The sequence below is a fragment of the Denticeps clupeoides genome, unplaced genomic scaffold (genome assembly GCF_900700375.1).
Source record: "Denticeps clupeoides unplaced genomic scaffold, fDenClu1.1, whole genome shotgun sequence".
Lineage (NCBI taxonomy): Eukaryota > Metazoa > Chordata > Actinopteri > Clupeiformes > Denticipitidae > Denticeps > Denticeps clupeoides.
Window position 1 is genome coordinate 2,340 of NW_021629924.1, and position 17,584 is coordinate 19,923.

The 17,584-nt window shown below is 44.5% G+C and overlaps 1 pseudogene; it reads left to right on the forward strand.

Moving 5' to 3' along the window:
- Positions 1-2,585: 2,585 nt before the first annotated feature.
- Positions 2,586-17,584, forward strand: part of LOC114777389 (myosin-IIIb-like) — a 45,003-nt pseudogene continuing 30,004 nt past the window's right edge.

Sequence of the window (17,584 nt, forward strand, 5' to 3'; positions counted from 1 at the left end):
CACTGGATCCCAAAATTTGCTCCATCAGGCCTCTACAACTAATACAGAACTCAGCAGCACCTTCCCAACTTCTCCACACCACCACACTGCTACGTTCCCTCCACTGGATCCCAAAATCTGCTCCATCCGGCCTCTACAACCAATACAGAACACAGCAGCACCTTCCCAACTTCTCCACACCACCACACTGCTACGTTACCTCCACTGGATCCCAAAATCTGCTCCATCAGACCTTCACAACTAATACAGAACGCAGCAGCACCTTCCCGAATTCTCCACACCACCACACTGCTACGTTACCTCCACTGGATCCCAAAATTCGCTCCATCAGGCCTCTACAACTAATACAGAACTCAGCAGCACCTTCCCAACTTCTCCACACCACCACACTGCTACGTTCCCTCCACTGGATCCCAAAATCTGCTCCATCCGGCCTCTACAACTAATACAGAACCCAGCAGCACCTTCCCAACTTCTCCACACCACCACACTGCTACGTTACCTCCACTGGATCCCAAAAATCTGCTCCATCCGGCCTCTACAACCAATACGAACACAGCAGCACCTTCCCAACTTCTCCACACCACCACACTGCTACGTTACCTCCACACGATCCCAAAATCTGCTCCATCCGGCCACTGCAACTAATACAGAACCCAGCAGCACCTTCCCAACTTCTCCACACCACCACACTGCTACGTTACCTCCACTGGATCCCAAAATCTGCTCCATCCGGCCACTGCAACTAATACAGAACACAGCAGCACCTTCCCAACTTCTCCACACCACCACACTGCTACGTTACCTCCACTGGATCCCAAATCTGCTCCATCCGGCCTCTACAACCAATACAGAACCCAGCAGCACCTTCCCAACTTCTCCACACCACCACACTGCTACGTTACCTCCACTGGATCCCAAAATCTGCTCCATCAGGTCTCTACAACTAATACAGAACCCAGCAGCACCTTCCCAACTTCTCCACACCACCATACTGCTACGTTACCTCCACTGGATCCCAAAATCTGCTCCATCAGGTCTCTACAACTAATACAGAACCCAGCAGCACCTTCCCAACTTCTCCACACCACCACACTGCTACGTTACCTCCACTGGATCCCAAAATCTGCTCCATCAGGTCTCTACAACTAATACAGAACCCAGCAGCACCTTCCAAACTTCTCCACACCACCACACTGCTACGTTACCTCCACTGGATCCCAGGGACAAACCTCACGACGGGCAACAAATTTCAAACTGGTTTTATATTTTTATGACCAGGCGATTGTGGGTCATGGTCTGGTCAGGAGGGGTGAATCTGTGATCGTACATCATGAACATGGTACCATACGACCAAGCTGGACGAATTATCACACGAGCCGATGTAAAAATGGCTCTAAAATGGTACAGTGTATACCCATCTAGGAAACGTGACAGCAGCTCATTTGCATACCAACAGGGGGAGGAGCATAAAAACAGAGCATAGAGAAAGGAGTGAAAAGAGAAATCTGTCATCTCGACTTCTAAAAGTTTGATTTAAGGGGGCAGAACATTTGATTAATTCATAGTGCCGACCCCGGAACATGGTGGACAAATCAGAGCAAACAGATGATGCACAAATGCTAGCAAAACAGAACATATACATTTAGCAAGCTAAAATACAACACAATACTTACACTGTAAAATATATACTGTACATGCACATAGTGGTTTGTATTATATTATGCAGCACATTTGACGCAGGGATTCGTCCATCATGACTTCGATAAAACCCTTCAGCGGTCGCTGGTTGCTTTGAGGCCTGTGTCAGTGTCGTGATCAGTAATTGGGTGAAAGGAGACTGAACCACAGGGTGGCGGGGGGGTCTGGGTGGATCTGGCACTGCCGTAAATGACTTAATCTCTGGCAAATCCAATGTCCACGTAAGAGATTATGGCGTCCTGTTTGAACAGTGGCATCTTGCTTTTGCCTGGTAGCTCAGCGAATCTCCAGGGTCTTCACAGGTCCCGTTTTTCATGAAAAACCTTTTTTTTATTATTATGAACACCTAAGAACCTGTGAGTTGTAAAGGCAAGTTGCTGGATGATGAGGTAGGGTAAACCGTGAGTATCTCTGCTGTTTTGTGTTTTGTCTTGACATTAAACCTGTTAAGTTGCTCCCTTTGGCAGGGGTGGCAAGTGCAAGCGAGCTTAAGCACAGATTGCTTTATATAGACATCTGACCTCAGCACTTTATACTGTGCGGCACATGATACATGTGTATGTGTGGGTATAAAATATGTCGCTTCATCTAACTTACCCCCAAAAAATTCCCCAGGAACGTTCTTTTTGGCTTGAAAGAAATGGAACATAAAGTATAAGAATAAAACATGCAAGGACCAAACTACCATTTTGGCTAAATGCACCTTATGTCATGTTAATATAGACTTAATTTAACAACTGACAAATGTCAAGTGTGAAAAACTGCACAGAGAAAGAAGTTGATGTGAATAAAAGATGCACTATTATATAAATAATAAGGTTTCCAGAACATGCTGCACTGACAAAGATGCCTTTCTTCTCTGAAATCACTTTTTATTTTGTGTCGATTTGTTTCTAAGACCCTTTCGGTTGGATTGAAATGAACATCACGCAAACCACTTCTTAAATGTGAGCAGTAAATATGAAATTTTTAAATATTAGTAAAATGTGTGTATTAAAAGTTAAATGGATGCGGGAAATAATAAAGTAGAGTAACGCCGTATTGCTTCATTACTTCCTTGGTAGATGCCATATTCGGTATCTATTTTATGTTTGAAAACACATTTAAATCCAGTTGATTTGAGACCTTTGGCCTAATTCACATGGTGTTTCTCGTGTTTCAGAGCAGATTAAGAACATTGAATGGTTGATCACAGAAGGTTTCAAAGCTAATTCATTCACCTAGGCCTTCACAATAGGCCTTGCCTTTTGTCACAGTGACCCTTATACTGAAATTGCAATTGACTCAGCTTCCATGCCAATGTAACCTGGACCTGATGTGTCCCCTTTCATTACTTTAGGCGGTCCCTGTATGGACTTTACCCCTACAAGTCAAGTATGATTGGGCTGGAGTCTCTGGCAGAACCTTCGTCCACATGGGACATAGTGGAGACCATTGGGAAGGGCACCTATGGCAAGGTGTACAAAGTGACCAACCGCAAGGATGGGAGCCTGGCGGCCGTGAAGGTCTTAGATCCTGTCAATGTAGGTGAAAATTAGAGGTGACTTTTCTGCAGTGAGGCCCTCTGGTTCTTGTTTTTTTTCTCGGTTTCCTTTGCTTAACTTGCTTGTTCCTCCCCTATAGTGCTCCGACCATCATGGCAGAGTAAGTGACCATTCCTATTTCATCTTTTCCTTACGTTCTACCCTTTTCACCTCCTAGTTTCTTTCTCTAGTTTTTTTTTTTTTTGATGATCTGGCCGATCTCCATGAACTGAATCAGTGTCAGTAGCTCTGATGTTGACTGCAGCAGCTTGGTGTGAAACAATGAACTTGTCGGATGCTGCTTTGCATTAAAAAGACATTATGTGACTGTCCTCTGATCTGGTCAAGTGCTATTACAAGGGGACCTCTGCAGCTCCATCAGTCCCCTGTGTCTGGAGCGTCCTCCCTCTTCCCTCGCCCTTATACCTCCAATGGGAATTACGTGCTGAGTGACTGGGGTTTGGTCACTGTGACCCAAGAGCAAATGCACTGAAATCCCAAAAAGAACCAACATTCAAGTAGAATTCAGTGCAAAAGACGGTGTTTCAACTGCTGGATGAGCTCATGGCACCAACTTATCAAGTTTTATTGACGATAATTCAATGCGGTGTTTGTAAGGGGTTGTAACAATGTTTCCAGATCCCTGGTTCAGTTCACCATTTAACGATTCAAGCACTAGACCATTTAGCATTTTTGACTCGTTCAACTCATAATCAAGTTTATCTGCTTATCAGTTATCTGCATCTCACTAAATGCCCATCAGTACCCAGAAGGAATTATCTTCAAATGCATTCGGAAAAGCATCATTCATCCCACTAGCTTTATTTTCATCACTCATTTTTATGTGAGAAAATGTATTTCTATTTATTGTAAGTATACAGAAACCTGTTTCCCTTTTTATAAATACTCCAATTACAAGAGCTGGGTGCCCCGTGTGAGGATTATTTCCCAATTTTACAGGCGTTGATGAAGAGTCGAGGCCGAATATACATCCTGAGGTCCCTGTCCAACCACCCGAACGTGGTGAAGTTCTTCGCATGTTCTACAAGGCTGATGAGCGTTCTGGTGTCAACTGTGGCTGGTCCTTGAGGTGAGATGTTCTTGTGGGTGGTAAGAATCCTAGAGGGTGAGACACTCGCCTATGAACCAGAAGACCCAGGTTCAAATCCCACTGACTACCATCGTGTCCCTGAGCAGGACACTTACCCTGAGTGGGTCCAGGGGGACTGTGCCCTGAAACTACTGATTGTAAGTCTTCTCTGGATAAGGGTGTCTGGTAAATGCTGGAAAATGTAAACGAGATGATTATTCATGTACCTTAGTTGTTACCTTTTGCTGGTTTGACCAGAACAAAAATCTACATAACTTGGTCAAACTTGCTTGTTGGCACTTAACTTTGGTTCATGCGTTCCTCTATTTTTGTTAATTCCGTCAAAAAAACAAATGACTTAGAGTGCAAAATAAAATTGGCTCATCAGCTTTTCAAAATGCAGACTTTCTTTGCGCACTACAGGCACTAGACAAAGAGATGAGGAAATGTGTGGGGAAATGAGCGGGTTTAAAGCATAAGTTTAGTCTCCGTTTCACCTCCTCAGCATCCATTTTCACATGTCTCTCTCAGTAATTAAAACGCATCACATAATGGCGGGTGGCCAAAAATTTCAAATCAAATGAACATTTCATTAAAAGCATAACATTTATTAAAAACAAATTTACAACGTTCAAAACACATTTACCAGTCACCTAAACAAAAAAAAAACCGAAAGATCGGTTTCCTAACTGATCATTCACTGCGTGAGCTCGACCGACCCAAGATTTACACCTCTACAATGAATGGCATTCTCAGGCACTGATGCTTTGCCTCTTTTCATCTCCCCACCCGCCTTCATGGTGCAGCTGTGTAACGGCGGCTCGGTTACCGAGCTCATCAAAGGCCTGCTGATGCGTGAGAAGCGTCTGGAAGAGCCCATAATCGCCTACATCTTATATGGAGCCCTGCTGGTAAGGCATCCCCTCCATCTATACCCATCATTACCACCAGCCAAGGGATCTGGCCCTTAGGGGATTGTCAATGTGAAACACAGCGCAGCACACGGTGACACTGTGACACGTGTCCTCTGTATTTAACCATCACCCTTGGTGAGCAGTGGGCACCATGACAGGTGCCGGGGAGCAGTGTGTAGGGATGGTACCTTCATCAATGGGACCTAGGTAACATCTTGGTGTTTCGGGATTCGAACCAGCAACCTTCTGATTACAGGTCTGATTCTTTATCTTTTCTGGGCCACCACTGCCCCCGCTGGCTGAGGAGAGATTTTGTGGCTGTAATGATTTATTGCTCTCAGAAACAGCCGGGGGAGGCTCTAACACACGGAAGACGGCTTTAGGTTGAATGCAGATGCCACCAAACTTGATCCAATCAATGAACGCGAACAGTAGCTAATGCTAAGGCTAACCGTATTCTTTAAAATTGTTGTTTAAAAATGTAAATTCTTTAAATTGTTCTGTTCTTATATCCTTCACTTGACAGGGTCTTCAGCATTTGCACAACAACCGAATAATCCATCGCGATGTCAAGGGCAACAACATCCTCTTGACCACCGAAGGAGGAGTCAAGCTGGTCGACTTCGGTAACTGAGTTCTGCCCACGGCTGGTGTTCCTTCTGCAGGCATTTTGGTGCTTTCTGTTGAGATGGCTGCAGGTTTCGAGAGAGAGATGGTGTTCGGCAGCAGCAGCTCCCCGTAAAATCCTTTTGATGGTGCTGCCGTGCATGCTGGTGTTTTATGGGCCGTGGCTTAACTCAGGGCTATTATTGCTCATTTAAATTGCGCTATTTGATCCTTTGCATATAAAAGGCGGGGAGCTGTTCTGCTAAATGACTTTGCCTCGCCCCTGGGCCTGTTTGTTTCTGCCGAGCTTCAGAAATGAAGTGGACGCCTGCTGCTAGGGGAAACAGCACCCACTTCATTTAAAATGATGATTACCAATTTAGCGCGCATGTCCAAGTTCGCTGCTAGATTATAAATTCACGTTTTTATGTGCATAATAATCTCAAAATCTGTTTTTTTTAATGTGCCTAATTGATATTCTGTAAAATTGCTAGGTTTTACCCAATTTTTGATGCATGATTACATGATCAGGATTTGGAGGACACGGCCACTCCTCATATTAGTCTAGCATTCCCGTGTACGTTATCACACAGTCGGTATGTTTAGATTGGCCATGAATTCAGCGATGAATAACGCTTGTGTTCTGGTCAGGCGTGTCTGCCCAGCTGACGAGTGCACGGCTGCGACGCAACACGTCCGTGGGGACGCCCTTCTGGATGGCACCTGAGGTAGGCCCGCCTGCCTCTTGTTCTGTATAGCGAGCTGTCCTCGTCCTCTGTCTTGACTGGACTTAAATTGGACGTGGGTCTTTGTAAAGCTATAAAGGACACTATGATTTAGGCCAGACATCCTTATCCAGAGCGCCTTACAGTCAGTAGTGACAGGGACAGTCCCCCTGGAGACACTTGGTTGTAACTGGGGTCTGAACCTAGGCTCTTGCTGCAGTGAATGTGAAGTCTTTGTTCCTCCACGACTAATTCTTAACAATAAAGCTTGCTCTAATATTTCAAACTATTAAAGAGAAAAATGGGAAAGAGGCTGTAACATTCACCCTGAATGGGGTGACAAGCATGATATCCAGCCAATCCACAATGTCATTTTCCCAAATGGAAACGTTTCTTGCTGATCCTGTGCTCCCTGCGTACATGTGAGTGCACAGTAAAAAAAAGGATATGCATATAATTTATTTTATTTATAATACATCTATTTTTTATCTTATGGAGTGTGTTTTGTTAGTTGTGAAATTAAACAGAGGGTTCTTCCTTATCATTCCCCATTAAGATTCATTTTTTAATATTCATCTGTTTCCTTGTGTGAGTGTGTGTGCACGTGTGTGTGTGTGTGTGTGTGTGTGTGTGTGTGTGTGTTGCGGCAGTCCCCTCCACGGGTCGCCCCAAGGTTAATAGCTGGGCGCCGCCTGGCCCAGCTCAGTGTTTGGGCAGAAATGAAGCGTGGTGACTGTGTCGGTGGGAGCGAGCTCTGTGGGGCCATTAGAATAAGCTGGTTATAAATCCTCTCACTGCGAAACCAGAGGGTTCAACTGACTATTGATCTTCCCCAAATGAGCTGGACTGCCCCAGTGGACTCATAACCACAGCAGGATATTCAAAGAAAGAACCACTTGTGTCCACATGTTCTAGATTCTGTTGGGCATTTGGATGCAATATGAAGTTATAACATGTTTAAGTTATAACATGTTCCTTAAAAAATGTATAATTATGAACATTATCATCCAGAGGAGTTGATTGATTAGAGATATGGTGTTGAATAATGTTGAAATTCCACCCTCGCCATCTCTCTGGTAGGTTATCGCCTGTGAGCAGCAGCTGGACTACTCGTACGACGCCCGCTGTGACGTATGGTCCCTGGGCATCACGGCCATCGAGCTGGCCGACGGGGAACCTCCCCTGGCAGAGATGCACCCCATCAAGGCCCTTTTCAAGATACCACGGTGAGACAGCAGAGGGCGCCCTTCTCCACGCAAAGACTCAAACGGGTTAATCAATGCATTCGCTCACTTAACACTGCAATAATTGTAATCGATAAGCCCCTCGGTTTCCCACAATGCACCCATATATATATATCACAGATGTGCAAAATGTCTTCCTTTCAAATGTCGAATGCAGACATTTCAATCAAAACCACATACAGTTCTTTCCCTTTTGTTCAAATAACACTGCTTTGGTAAGATTTTTATTTGAACAGAAGGCAATTAATTGTGGGAACTTTGTTTAAAAATTCTGTGCAGTAAGTTGCCTTGAAATTAAGAGTTTTATGAATTTTTACAATCCATTATGGTTTATTTGTTTAACCTGTTCAGAGTGTGTTGCACTCATTTATTACATAATCAGCCATCCCTGTAGCAATAAAATATTACATATTGCATATTTATCATGGGGGTCATATTATGAATAATTTTGGATTGAGAACTTTTCATCCTGTAATAGGAGGACATTTTAAAGGGGCTTTTTCTCGTACTCTAGTGACCTTTCTCTGTCTTATTTATTGAGGATCTTCCTATGGGCTGTCTGTGTACCTGGAATGGGTCTAAATCCAACCATGATCAACATGCAATTGAAATCTGACCTTTATTCCCAGCTAAATCGTGTAATTGTCTGTGGAGGAGGATGTGTCCTTTCCGACGCGGGTTTGAATGAGTGATTAGCCAGCGCCATTGGTCCTCATTCAGAGCTGAATGTTATCTCCAGCACACTGACCCCACCCGCCACCAGAAGCAACACACTCCAGGAAAAGAGAGGAGGAACAAAAGCCCAGAGGTCTGCGGTGACAAAGGCCATATAAGTGCTGAAAAGAGGGCAATTAACCCCCGATGACGTGGAGGCTTATCTCTTATTCCTGCAGTCTCTAATTTACTGTTGAATGGAAATTTCTTGCCTTCTGGCTTTTATCGCCTTGGATTGATTGATTGGTTTTCTCTTTCTCTCACACACACACCTGACAAATGAATTGGTAATAAACTAATCCTGTACATAATATAACTCCTTTTAGAGCCTGGGTGTGGCAACACTAATGCTGAATGGAGTCTAGAGCTAAGTGCACTGGGACCAGTTCACAAGTGTAAGGTCAGAGGCATCATCCAATCCAATCCAACTTTATTTATATAGCACATTTTAACAAGTTTTCAAGCGCTGCACAAACAGACCAAAAACAGAATAAGATGCAACATCAATAAGAAAAAAATCAATAACAAGAACGTTGCCATACGACTAAACTGAAGTCAAATAAGGTAAAAAAACAGAGGAGCACACAACTGACAGTGTGTTAAAAGCCAGAGAATAAAAGTAGGTCTTAAGACGAGACTTAAAACAGTCCGCAGTGGGGAAGTCCCTGTCCCCCCTGGATGTTAGTCAGGCGCCGGCGTGGACATCTGGATGAGGTCTGTCATGTACTGAGCTCCAGTCCATTCAAAGCTTTAAGAACAGACAGTAAAATCTTAAAATCAATTGTAAAACGCACTGGGAGCCAGTACAAAATTGGAGTGATGTGATCACGCTTTTTTCTCCCAGTTAGAAGAAACGGTAAGCGGGAAAGTGAATAGTGACTAATTTTAAACCATTCCAGAGCCGTCCCCCTGTCACCCACCCAGTGTTCCAAGTGGTTTAAAAGAGTTGCGTGGTCCACGGTGTCAAGTCTAGAAGCACTAAAATGGCAGAATCACCAAAATCTGATTCTAAAAACAGGTTGATAAGAAAAGTGCAGACTTGGTGCTGTAAATGCTTCATAGCCTGATAAGAAGATATCAAAATTGACTGTGCTTTTGAAAGGGACTGCAGCTGCTCTAGGACAACTTTTTCCAAAACTTCGCCATTAGTGGACGTTCGAAGATCGGCTATAGTTTGATACCTCTGAACTGTCCATGTCTGGACATGTCTTTTTCAATAAAGGTTCAATTACAGACTCTTTGCAAAACAAAGGCACCACACCAGTAGGCCTATAGTGTCCACACCCCATTAGTTGACCATCAGTTCTTTATAAGATACTGGCTCAAAGTTGCTAAAAGTAAAGGTGCAGACGGTATCAGGGAGTGGATTGGACAGGAGAATAACAATGATAAACCAAATCTTGGCAACTGGAATTTTTCCCAGGACGCACCGTTTCGGTGTCTGTAGCTTTAAATGCTAATGAGGAGGAGAGAGGCGGGACGAGGAGGAGAGCGGCCTGTGGAAGTTGAGGGGCATTTGCAGAAATGATGTTATCAGCACCGTCCACCAACCACAATGTTTGGCGCAGACAGGAAGTCGTGTCGGCGTTTTTCCCGAAAAAAAAAAAACACGACGGAACTAAAAAAATGCTTTTGTGCTAACTTTTACATTTTTACTGCAATGCTTCAACGTTCGACATTTCTGCTGGACAATAGACAGGCTCGGGGAACTCGTATTAAGGGACGTTTAAAAAGAACACAGGGATTACACACCTTTTTTTGGCTCTCACAGTCTCCTTAAGAGTTGATTTGACACGTGAAGCCCACCTGCCTTCTTCTCCGCTCTTCTGCCCGGCGTCTGGCTTCACACTGCATCATTCAGCATTTAGCAGTCGGCATTTCAACATTCAGGAGAGAGTAGACACCGTGTACAGTGTACTGAAATACTGTTTCACGCAGACCCCCCATTTTATTTATTCATATGTCTTATATAACTAAAACTTAAATACCCAGACATGCTGTAAAAAATACTCTGGCGGTGCATTGTGCAGTGGACTAGTTCAAGTATATGTGGGATATTTCCAACAAGATGAGCAGAATGTTGGAACATACTTCACGTGTGTTGTTGTTGAGTTTGTGGTGTTCTGGTGATGTTGGTGTATTGAGAGCTCGGACTGCTTGTGGGAAGAAGCTCTCGCCGTGTCTGGCAGTTACAGTTCTGGTGCTGCGGAACCATCTGCCAGATGGTGGGCGTGTGAAGGGTGGTGAGAGTCCTTCATTATGTTCCGAGCTGGACGGATGAGGTGTTCGCTATCTGCTGCAGGACCTTCTGCTCAGCGACAGTGCAGTTCCCGTACCAGACAGTGATGTAGCAGCAGAGAACATCTCAATGGTCCCTCGGTAGTAGAACGATGTGAGGATGTGAGGAGGGTGTTTGACCTTCTTCAGCTTCCTGAGGAAGTGTTGTTGTTGCTGGGCCTTCTTGGTTCGGAGGTGGTGTTGAGGCTCCAGGAGAGGTCTGAAGTCGATAAACAGCATTCTGGTGTAAGTGTCTTTTCTGTCGAGGTGGGAGAGACTTGTATGGAGGGCAGACAAGATGGATGAGCAGTCTGTGGAGCGGTTTGGCCGGTAGGCGAACTGAAGTGGGTCCAGATTCTGTGGAAGTTGGGTCTTCATGTACCTCAACCAGCCTCTCAAAGCTCTTCATAATGATGGGTGTGAGTGCTATGGGCCGGTAGTCATTGAGGCAGGACACAGTCGACTTCTTTGGCACTGGGATGATCTTGGTGGTTTTGAGGCAGGTAGGTACCACGGCTGAACTCAGCGATGTGTTGAAGATTTCTGTGAAGATGTCTGCAAGCTGGTCAGCACACTCCCGTAGCACCCGACCAGGAATGTGGTCGGGTCCTTCTGCTTTCGCCGGGTTGACATCCTGACGTCTCCCATGACGTCTTCCTCAGTGGCTCACTGATCTTCTCCTCGTTCAACTCGCCTGGCAGGGAGGGAGGGGTCGCTGCTGCAGGCCTGATGAAAGGCGCCCAGGTAGGAGTGTGTGGGGATGGGACCTGGATCAAGGGGACCTCAGTGTTTTAACCTGCCACCTTCTGATTATGGGGCCACTTCCTTTTTTAAAGGAAAGAACTACGACCTAAACCAGTGACAGAACAAGAACTGAATGGAGCAGAAAAGCGTGACTGTTGTGACTGAGGTCACCGTCTGGACCTGTGTGACTTCTTGTGGACGAAGGTGGAGGTTCTCTTTTTTCTTTTCATCAAAATACATCTTTGACTGAGGCAAATCCATCTCTTGAATAGGGACCTTTGGCAGGACAGTCACAGAAAAAACCACAGCACGAGAACACCAAAATGAAATGATTCTGTTAACATGTCATCTGTCCCAAATATATGTTCTACGGAGAACCAGATCAAATGGGGTGCAATGCTGACTTTGGGGTGTCGTTTTTTTATCTGATTATATTTTCTAGCATTTGAAGTCTGTTGTAAAATATTAGCGCTGGAAGATTTTTTGGAAGATTCGTAGTAACTGTTATTACTCCAGTACTTCAGTTGAATTGGACATAGGAAGCCAAAAAATGCCAATAAGTTGTATGGCTTTGGTGGTGTTCTCCAGTCAGATGAACTTCATTTCATCAGGTATTGAATTGTGTTTGCGCTGCTACCAGGCCTGTGTACTAACCTCAGGCCTGCCACTTTCATTATTGATTATATATTTCAATTTGTGATTGATTTTCAGTCATTTGACTGTCACGTGTCCATTTATGATTTCCTTTGCTCCTATTTCATGACTCTGTGGTGAGCAGGGGCATCTCCCCAGCTTCCCACAGCAGATGGAGGAGCCGGAGGGGCAGGGAGGGGGTCCACAGGGGGCACTGACACCATTACTGTCTGCAGCGGACCCCAGAACAGGGTTCCGGTCCACTGCGCACCATATCATTATCACACACACACCACACACACAACTGAGGAGACGCACAGATGGCGGCCTTTTTACACCCGTTTTCAGGCCTGAGAAACTGCAAGCCAAGTCGCTTTTCCACTTGCTTCTTCCAGACCTGCCGGGCGGCTTCATAAGCTGAGTGATGATCGCAGTTTAGAATTAAATGCTCCCATTCATCCCTGTAACAAATATCCATATATGGCGTGTCTGGGCATGGATCAGCGTATCGCCACATCGTTCATGACAAAGTCCCTTCCCAGAATGCTTTGTGCTTTTATTAGGTGCCTGCTCCATATTTAGACCACGGAATTCTCAGCTTCTCAGCAGAAACTGTCACTTTCTCATGTCCTCGTCCCGCCCTCGCCCTAACACAACATTACTGGAGCTCCAGACCCTTCCTTTGAAGACCATGTCACACATCCATCACTGCTTTCCATGAAACAGCGCGAGACTCGAGAACTTATCTCAGATGCGGGTAATGGAGCGAGAGGAACGTCCTGGCCAGATGAATTACAGTTGTATAGATCTGATGTGAGGGGGCGGGGTTAATTACCTGAGCCTTCCACCTTCCACACACTATATTAAGTATATATGGCTCAAATAATTTGGTGCACAAAATAATAAAATACAAGACTTGGGGTTAGTAACAACAGTAACAGCTGAGTGAACTGAATTCTTTATGAACTGTTCTCTACTCCCTGGTTCCGAGATGGATTAAGGGATGATTAGTAAAAACACGCCAAACAGGCTTATTGCGTTGGATGAAGGTCCCACGGACAGAAGCCTGCAGGTCCTTCGCTCTGCCTGGTTCAGGGGCAGCGCTGGTAAATATTATCTGCTCCTGCGCGCTCGTGTGTAGCCAAAGGAATAAGTGATGGATGAGGTGAAGCTGCATTTCTTTTTGCCGTTTTTATCATCCTCTTGTTGTGTATAGGCCACTAGTATGGTGCAGGATGATTCGTGTGGTGAATGTGAGCAGTTTAAAGGACACCACCGTATTTATGCATTAAATGAGTAAAACAAACACTAGTGCACGCTGCATCAATCTGCAATCAATTACAATGATTAATCGCAATCTGCAATCTGCTCATTAAGAAGATCTTTTATTTTTTATTGGTCAAATTGCAGTTATTAAATTAAACTATTAAATCTTGATGTCAGCCCTTTCAAAATGAGCGGGAAGCTCCTCTATGGCCTGAGCCTCTTTCCCAGGTTTTGAAATATTGCAGCATTATTAATCCATTCTTTATCCTGCCTGCTTCTTGTTTTAGAATTATAAAATTAAAGCATTTTGACATCTCAGATTCAGGTTTTCATCATTTTCAGAAAAATCTAATTTAATCCTGATGAATCCCAAGTTCTAATGACCATGTTCTGTAAAGTGAAACTCGGCTCTGGTTTTGTGGAACATTATGAGTGGAACGTTGCAGATGGCCGGCTTTGCTCGGCGCAGTGATGGCGGAGCGGCATCCCTCCCGTAAAATTCCCCTTTCATCCGCTTCCTCAGAAAAGACCTGGAATCTCTATCAACAGTGCAGAAAACCACAGATCAGCTCGCCAGAAATGTCAGGAATTCTTAACCACACACGACTTTCTTCTTGGTGGAGGTTTCAGATGATGTTGTTGAGAAGAAGCCAGCCATGTTTAATCATGTCCGTGGTTATAAACTATATAGACAATTACTAATGATTCACCAGGCCGCTCTTGGCCACTCTGCTTTGTGTTCTTGAGACGTAGGAAAGAAAAAACAAGATGCAATCGCTTTGAATACCTTCTCTTAGATAAAAATCCGACCGAAAGGAAAGTCAGACTTTCACTTATCGCTTTTTCTTCATCTGAGCGAGAGAGACGGCAGTGAGTCGGTCTCACCTTCAACAAAATCTCCAAGTCTTTCAAAATGAACTCAGGAGAAGATTTATCTACTTTCTTACCTACTTTGTTCATTTTAGCTTTTTAAGTGTCTCTGAGCCTCATTTTGAACTCAACATTTGAGCAATAGAATTGCTGCTGAGAGACTTTCTTGCTGAAAGGTGAACTTCCTCCCAGGATTCCATGTGTTTTATATTGAATTGTGAATGAATCTCTGTCTTTATCTCTGATTTTGGTTGGAGGATCAGGTCGTGGGTCAGCGGGTGGGTGTGGCTGCCCCGCCCCCCTGTAATGTTGATTCCTGTCTCCAGTCCAGTAGACCTCGGTCATGGTCTGTTCCCGCAGTGCCGGGCTCATTTTGGATCACCGCTGGTGGACGCCGCTGACAGCGGAGCTGCATGTGGGCGTGGTCCTCAGCCTCGTCCTGGCAGACGCTCCTGGCCAGGCGGCGAGGGGTCACAGTCGTTCCTCATCAGAAAGAACATCGCTAGACCGGACTCCAGAGTGCAATGTACCACGCTCCATGGCTGTGTTCTGTTCTCTGGTAGACAGTCAAGGCCAGAACTTATAAAATGACACAAATCCTGGTTTTCACAAAGTTTGCTGCTTCAGTGTTTTTAGATCTTTCTGTCAGTTGTTTCTAGGGTTTATTGAAGTATAATTTACAAGCATTTCTATACGTTTATTGACTATGACTCAGGTTTATGCAAAGAGTCAATATTTGCAGCGTTTGCCCTTTTTTGTCCTAACATGCTGTCAATCAACTTCGGTCCAAATCGGTCCAAATCCTGACCGATGGCGACCCGTTCCTTCACAATCAGGGCTTGGAGTTTTGTGGGAATTTGGGGGGAATTTTGACCACAAGTTCTCAGTTGGATTAAAGTCCAGGAAGTTTCCTGCCACTGACCCAAAATTTCAATGTTTTGTCCCCCGAGCCACTTAGTTCTACATTTACATTTACAGCATTTACCAGACACCCTTATCCAGAGCGACTTACAATCAGTAGTTACAGGGACAGTCTCCCTGGAGCAATTTAGGGTTAAGTGTGTTGCTCAGGGACACAATGGTAGTAAGTGGGATTCGAACCCGGGTCTTCTGGTTCATAGGCGAGTGTGTTACCCACTAGGCTACTACCACCCGTTCTCACTTTGTCCTTATGGCACGGTGGTCCATCATGCTGGAAAAGGCAGCGTTCTTCACCAGACTTTTGTTGGATGGTTGGGAGAAGTTGCTGTCGGAGGAGGTTTTGGTACCTGGTTCTACCTGGGTTCTTTATTCATGGCTGTGTTCTGGGGTAAAATTGTGAGTGACTTCACTCCCTTGGATGAGAAGCAGCACCACACATGAATGGTCTCAGGATGCGTTACTGTTGGACGAGATGAACCGGAACTGATCACTTCATCGATGGTAAGATGGAAGCACGTTGTAAGTCGCTCTGGATACGGGCGTCTGCCAAATGGCGTAAATGTAAAATGTAAATGAGACAGGACTGGTGGTGACGCTCATGTCACGTGAACCTCTCTAATTGAGGTTTTTGATGATCTGATGAATGGTTGAATTAGGTGAAATCTTACTAGCAGCAATATTCCTGCCTGTGAAGAGCATTTTATTCAACACAATGATGAGTGCACGTGTTTCATTAGCAGGTAGCCATGGTTAACAGAGGAAGAGCGATGATTTCAAGCATCACCCTCCATTTAAAGCATCCTGTCTGCTATTCTAACAGAATGATCTCCAGCCTTGTGCTCCTCAACACTCTCACTTGTGTTAATGAGAGGAGCACTGAAATGATCTCAGCAGGTCCTTCTGTGGCAGGTCTGAAATCCCGTGGAAATGGTATTTTTTCCTGGCAAAGAGGGACTTTGTAATTCATCCGATCGCTCTTCATAACAGTCTGAGTTTATGCAAATTGACATATAAATTTTTTTGTCAGATAATGGATTTGGAACAGGCTGCAATGTCGTCCCAATTTGTTACAACATTTTTCTTTTCCTCAGCGTATTTTTTTTTAGAAGTTTATTCAAAATTACAGATGTCAACTTTTTAAAAAACACTATAATGTTACAATATAGATGTTTATACACACTATGAAATAATATGACAATAATAACACTTTAAAACAGGACGAAACAGGAGGGTTCATTCTCGCGCTGTTTCTTATATTTTTACATCTTACACTGATCATGATGAATAAAATAATGGACGTGAATTTGTACAGATTTTGCTTTGGAATGATGGGTGTGTCTGGGTGTGCATTGTTGGTGGTGTTGTTTGTGTGCTGAGTTGCTGCGTTGTGGGTGTGTCTCCACAGGAACCCGCCTCCAACACTTCATCAGCCGGATCAGTGGTGTCGCAGTTTCTGCCACTTCATATCACAGTGAGTCGCCAACATTTATTCCGCCTTCTGTACGTGCAAATGTCCTTTATCCTGAAACCAGTTCACTGGAGTAGCTCTGGTTCTATGAGGTTCATTCACGTCTCAGACTCATGGTGGTATATCTCCATTTTGTGTATTTTATATCAGTAGCATCCTGCAGACTGTTTATTAAGGTGCCGCGAATGAAGTTTCTTGAATGAATTCTCTAAATCCTGCACACCTCTCACAGGCCATATTACAAGAGCGCTCATTTCATTACCCGGCCGCGGGTGCTGATGGCCTCGGTTATTTGTGGCCCGGCCCGCTGTCCTGAATTAGAAGCGCTGCTGGAGGTGGAGGCGTAATGCTCATCCAGGGAAAAACCTCGGAACAGAGACGGAAGAGATCTATATATTAAATATAAAACAAAATATGTTCTGCCATATTCAGAGTACCAGAGATGAATGAATGTGCATTTCATTTATTAAAAAAAAAAGAAGCCATGTAACCTTTTTTCTTCTTTTTTTTGGCTTAAAGAAAATAAAGAGTACCTTACGGTATTTTACCTCCTTTTAAAAGCATTACTGTGCCGACATGCTGCCTTGATTCGATTTCCAGACTCTGTCCAGAGCTGATTATTTCTAGTTTGCGGCTTGCATGGTAGAAATAACAGAAGCGTCCTGTCATCCCTCCATCCAAGTACTTCGCTGAAAGAATGCGTCACTTCATTATTTTGAGGGATAAGAAATCTGCCAGCAGCGCTGCCCTCAGATTCGTCTTCAACGTCAGCGTGAACTTCCGCCTGGAGTTCAAGAAAGCGGGCCAGGTATCAACGTGTAAGGCTGATGTGATGTGCTGGGCTCTTAGAACCAGCCATTAAGAGGTCATGCTTGGGAAATGGGACTT